Source organism: Phaseolus vulgaris, chromosome 8 (assembly GCF_000499845.2).
Source record: "Phaseolus vulgaris cultivar G19833 chromosome 8, P. vulgaris v2.0, whole genome shotgun sequence".
In the NCBI taxonomy this organism is placed as follows: domain Eukaryota; kingdom Viridiplantae; phylum Streptophyta; class Magnoliopsida; order Fabales; family Fabaceae; genus Phaseolus; species Phaseolus vulgaris.
In genome coordinates, this window is record NC_023752.2 from 10007229 (window position 1) to 10014035 (window position 6807).

Below are 6807 nucleotides of genomic sequence, written 5' to 3' on the forward strand. Positions count from 1 at the left end.
GTCAGGCCCAACTTGGATTTGAGAGTAGAGAACTGTGCGGAAGCAAGGGGCTTGGTGAATATGTTAGCAACTTGCATGGAAGAAGTAATGGGCAACAGTTTGAGGAGACCAGAGTTAAGTTTTTCACGAACTAGGTGACTATCAATTTCGATGTGCTTGGTGCGTTCATGAAAGACTTGATTGGATGCTATTTGAAGGGTAGATTTGTTGTCACAGTATAGGGTTGTAGGCTGGGAGAGAGGAAGATGCAAATCCTGAAGGAGGTAAGACAACCATTGTAGCTCACATGTGGTGGTGGCAAACGCTCTATACTCGGCTTCGGAGGAGCTGCGGGAGATAGTTGGCTCTTCTTTGATTTCCATGATATCAGAGAGTCTCCTAAGTAGATGGAATAACCAGTGACAGATTTGTGTGTGGTAGGACATGTTGCCCAGTCAGAGTCACTAAAACTGAGGTGAAGTGAGCTAGTATGAGAAAAATATAGTCCTTCACCAGGGGTGCCCTTGAGGTAACGCAAAAGACGTGAGACAACTTGTTGATGATGAGTTGTGGGTGCAGATATGAATTGGCTTAAATTGTGGACAGCATCACGTGTTGGTTAAGTAGATTAGACGCCCAAGGAGTCTTTTGTATTGGGAAGTTGCATCAGCATCAAGAGGGGAGCCTTGATTGGGAGAGAGACGGAAGGTATGAGTCATAGGAGTGACCACAGGTGCAGAGTCAAGCATGCCAGTTTCGTGAAAAAGATCAAGATTATATTTGCGTTGACTTAAATGAAGACCAGAACTGTTGCGAGCAATTTCCAGTCCCAAAAAGTAAGTGAGATTACCTAAATTTTTTTATCTTGAAGTGATAGTGAAGGGATGCAGTAATTGTATTGATTTCCTCAGTGTCATCGCCAATTAAGACCAAATCATCAACATAAACAAGAATAACAGTGAGTTTATCGTTATTATATATAAGAAAAAGAGAGTGATCAACAACAGAAATAGAGTAATTATTTGATAAAAGAAAAGTAGAAAGCTTAGCGTACCATTAGCGACCAGCTTGACGAAGGCCATACAAAGACCGTTGAAGCTTGCAAACATGCTGGGGAGAAGGAAGAGAGAGGCCAAGTGGGGGTGTCATGTATACCATGTAAGAATGTATCGCTTTAAACTAGAAGGGGGGGGGGGGGTGAATGGTTTAAAGAGGGTTTTCGCAAACTTTTAAGCCAAGAATGAAATTACTTCGAGAAACAATTGATAAGAAAATCAGTTTGTCAAAACACAAAGCAAAAAACACAGCATCAGAAAAACAATCGGTTGTTTCGTAGAAACAATTGGTTGTTTATACCAGTTTACAAATAACAAAACTGAATTTAAAGAGATTAAGGATAGAGAGAATGCACACAGAGGTTTATACTGGTTCACTCTAAACCCAGAGCTACATCCAGTCTTCCCAGAAACCACTGGGGAATCCACTAAGCAATCAACCCTAGATTACTTACAACACAACCAAAGAAGTGACATTGATCCCCTCAAGACACACACTCCCTTTGGTCCAGCACAACAACAGTAAGAATGCTGATCTTGATTCCCTCAAGAACACACAACACTTCTCAGCAAACACACAAGGTTCTTTCAAAAGATACAAAGGATTACACTTGTTACATAACAAATATGAAATCAATACAAGATGAAAATCCTATCTCACACTCTTTGATCAAACTCAATATCTGAGCAATTCTCAACTTTTTCTCTTAAGCAAAATCTGTGAAAAACTCAAATCTGTTTTTCTGTATATATTCAAAGTTGTTGTTTGTTATCAAATCTTAAAAAACTATTCATTGCATTTAAAGATTGGTCAAAGCATTAAAAATTGGAGTGTAAACAGTTAGAAAATCATTTAATGCTCAGTCAAAGCATAAAACAATTTTCTGTTATGGTACCAAAACAAACAATCGATTGTTTCCATGAATCAATCGGTTGTTTTGGTTTTGACAGCAAGTCAACCATAAAAACAGTTTTCAATATTTCTAAAAATATCTAAGTATAAAACAATCGATTGTTTCGACAAAACAACAGGTTGTTTTTCACTTAGTTTGAAAAACACTTTTATTTTAAAAGGATTGAGAATGCTTATGCTTTGGATTCAATCAAGAGTGGATTATACATTAAATCTACCCCAGATCCTATCTAAAAGACATCTCAGCAACAACAAGCACAACTAGCCTTTCATCATCCTTCAAAGGGTTTGGATTCTTCAAAGCTTGAACACACTTGGTTTAACAATCTCCCCCTATTTGATGAAGACAAATCCCTTATTGCTTGTGTTGGATCTGATTGAATTTGAAGCAGTACTTGCAACATACAGTTTAAGCAAAGCACTTCTGATATAGGGTTAGAACAGAAACAGTATATCAGAGCAAAATATCATAGCATAGAAAAACCTACAAGGCTTTCTTTAAACAACCATAAACTGTTTTGCAAAAATTTTAAAACTGAAACAACACACAACATAATCTCCCCCTATTTGTCTTCACAAATAGACAAAAAGAAGAGATATAAAAATAATTGTTCTTAATAAAACAGAATTTAAGAGCAGAAGCAGAAAACAAGAGAAACTGATACAAGCCATAAAAACAATTGGTTGTTCCGTGACATCAACCGGTTGTTTTTCCTTTTTAATCATCTTTGGCATATTGTAGATCAAAAATATGATTCTGAACTGCCTCAATCTGTTCATCCAAAGTCATGAAGCGTGCATCCATGCTGTTGAATCTGTTATCAATGCTCTGGAAGTTTCTTACACACAGATCATGGAGATTTCTTTGATTCTCCGCAAATCCATCAAGCCTATTCACCATGTATCTCTGAAAAGAAGACATGGTTGACATTCCATCTTCCTGATTTTCAGCACTAGGTCCATCATCTTGATTTTTTTTAGGATGATCTTCATGTTGAAAATCCATATCAGCAGCATGTTCTTCTTCTTCAAGATCAGCAGCAACACTTGATGAGGCATCATGGTCACCATCTTTGCTTATCCATTTGCCACCTATTTTGGTGAATCCCATTTTGCTGAGAGATCCATTGTTCATCTCTTGAGTTTACTTGACCAACTCAGATGTTTCATCTTCCAGATTCACTTCAAAATACAACAAAAATTTAGAAATCAAAACAACATATGGATAGTGATAGTCACTTAACCTCATTGCCTTTTGCATGTGCTCTTTGATGATGTGGATCCAATTTATTCTGATCTTCTTCATTATGCAGTAGATATACACAAGGTCTTCCTCTGTAAGAACAGAATGATTGCTCCCCCTTGGAGTTAGAATCCAAGTCACAATAAGGGCCAACAACCTTTCATCAAGCCTCAAACCCTTTGGTAACAACTCTAGCTTTGTAGCGCTCAACAGTGCCATCAGAATGATATTTGATTTTATATACCCATTTACAACAATAGTTTTCTTTCCTAGAGGGAGAGGGGTAAGTTGCCAAGTATTGTTAGCAGCAAGAGCTTGAAACTCATCTTGCATGGTAGATTGCCAAGAAGCATGTTTGGAGGCTTCGTTATATGTCCGAGGTTTAGGATAAAAATTGATAGAGGAAATAACATTTCTAAAATTGGAAGATAAGGAATTGTAAGACAAGTAATTAAGAATAGGATATCTACTACTTACAGTGTTGGTTGCAGTGTGGAAATCTGCAAGATAGGCAGGTTTTCGGTGAGGACGAGTTTATCTCCTTGGAAATTGGGGTGAGGTGCTTCCTGGAGATGCAAGCGGTGATAATTCTGGTGGAGGTGCAATGTTGGATGCAGGAGCAGAGACACTATTTGTTGGAAGATCAGAGGATAATGAGGCTGGTGGAGGGACAATATTGGGTGCAGGAGTAGAGGCACATGGCTCGACAGGAGGTGCAGTATTAGAAAAAAAAAATTAAAAGCATAATTATATGCGTTAGAAATAGGGAGAGATAAAGTGTTAGGGTCCTTAGGCAAGCCACAGTCCAATTTATATGGAAAGTGATTTTCATGAAAGATTACATGTCTTGATATCTCTATGCTATGAAACTTTAAATTTAAGATAATATAACCTTTTGTATTTTGCGGGAAGCCAAAAAAATAATACATTTGATAAATCTATCATCTAAATTTTTCCTGTGTGGAGTAATGGTACTAGCATAATAGAGACAACCACTTTTTGAAAGGAAATGTCATATGGTTTTCCAAACAACTTTTCATGATGAGTGATGTTATTAAGTAATTGAGTAGGAATAACATTTATTAACAAAACAACATGATTTACAGCAAATTTCCAAAAAATAGGAGGAAGATTTGCTTGAAAAAGTAAAGCCCGAATTAATAAAACAACACATGATTTAGTATGTGTTGATGTTTACATTCTACAATGCCATTTTGTTGTGGTGTTTCAACACAAGATTTTTTATGTATAATTCCCTTTGAAGCATAAAAATTTGACATAGCAAACTCAACACCATTGTCAGTACGAATCGTTTTGATATTAGTTTTGAAATGATTTTGAACAAAAACAGTGAAGTTAATGATGTGCTAACGCACTTCAGATTTGTTATGCAGCATAATAACCCAAGTATAACGCAAGTAATCATCAACAATAGTCAAGAAATAACGAAAACCTTGCATAAAAATTATGGAACATGGTCCCCAAATATCAAAGTGTACAAGATAAAAAATAGCAGAGGTAACAGTATTACTTAAAGTGAAAGGAAGTTTTCTTTGTTTTGCGCGACTACAAGTGTCACATACATGATGAGTATCAACAGTAATAAAAGAGTATTGTTTGCTTAAGACATGTAATCTTTCAAGTGAAGGGTGTCCTAGTCTATAATGCCACAGTATTTTGTCCGTGATATTACAATTAATAAAAGGAGCAAAACAATGCGGTTTAGAACGGCTAGAAGCAGGCAAGGTAGTGACAAGGTACAAACCAACGGTGGCTTTAACTGTACCAATCCTCTCTTGGGTGAGATTGTCCTGTATAATGCAGTGGATTGAAGTGAAAGTTAAAGTGCATTTAAGTTGGTGTGTGAGTTTAGAAACAGATATTAAGTTTAATTGAAAATGAGGCACATATAACACATCAGACAAATAAAACTTGTCAGAAAAACGTACTAAACCAAAATATGTGGCATAAACAGTTTGGCCATTTGGAAGACTAATTAAGACATGTTTAATTTTAGTATAAGTAGTAAAAACGTTCAAATTGTGACAAACATGATCTGTGGCACCAGAATCAATAATCCAAGATTCTTTTATAGCAGATAGTGAAGAGAGAAACTTACCTGTTGAAGAATGCTCAGTATTGGGGATTTCATTCGTAGAGAAGGTGCCGACTTGATTCATTTGAGTGTGAGGGGCAGGATCCTCAAGGTTTTGCTAACGCAAAATGTTGGTAAGGAATTGGCACTGTTGTGATGTAAGTTGAATCCCTTTTACATCCTGTTCTTTAGGAAAAAGCTCAGAAAAAGTGTCAGTAGTAATCATATTATTGGTTTGGGATGTCCAATTGGTGATTTTGTAGCCAGGAGGGAACCCATGCTTTTTATAACAGGTGTCGACAGTGTGACCAAGACGATTACAAAAAGTGCAGACTTTTCTAGTAAAAGAAAACTTTGAGGTTTTAACATTACCAGAAGGAAAACCCACTTTGCGAAAACAAACAGCCTCAGTATGACCATATTTACCACAAAAATTGCATGTAATAGTGTGACTACTATTAAGACTATGAAGACTAGGGTTTTCATTAAACATTGTCTAAGATATTTTTAAACCCAATGAAAATTTTGAAAGAGAACAGAAAAGATAACCAAGAACAACAAAGAGGGAAATAAAGATCAGAGAGAAGCGCAACAGAGCTCTTCATTCGAAGAGCTCTGATACCATATTACAGTTAATGAAGTTGAATATTCCTTGTCTGATGTGGTGCATCAATTGAAGTGCACGTAATCACACAAAATCACAATAGAGAAAGGGAGGTTCTGATGAACCCTAATTGCAAATAAAAAAGAGACAATGACTTAAGCATAAAAGAGAGAAAAACATATGACAAAGAAATTCTTATTTACTTGTGTATTAGAGAGTAGAATACATGATGTATATAAGAAAAAGACTAAGACATAACTGAAACAGAAAAGGAAAGTTGGGTCAAACAAATAAAACCCAATAACTTAAAACAGAAAAACTAAATATGTTAACAACTATTTCAAATGTATTTATTTATGTAATTTTCATTTAAAAATTTATTCACATTGGTAGTAAGATTTTTTATTAAATATTAATACATTTTAGAGATTAAAATTTGTCAGGAAATATGTGGATGAAGTTTCTTTAGAATTATTTATGACCATTAAAAGCAATGAGTTAGATTAAGGATTTTTTAAGATTTAAATAACTCATTGAAAAAACTACCTGAAAACACTAGACCAGTTGGTAAATAATTAGATAGAATATTGATAACATTTTACATTTTATTATATATTTATATTTAACAAAGTAAGACCGTAGTTTGCATATCAATACTCTAAAAATAAAGATGATATATTAACAACTTATTATGTGGTTACTAACTCCTGAAGAGGGATCTACGAGTGTTATAAAAAGGCCTAAGATCCCAAACAAAAGGTGGAACTCCTCTCATTGTAATCTTTAAGTATCTCAAAGCGACAGTTTTGAAAGATTGATCTGGAATCCACCTCCAAGATCCAACCCAGATTTATTGGCGAGAACATAATTATTCAACGACACCAAAGTAATTTACAAAATTTTAATTAACTCAAAATC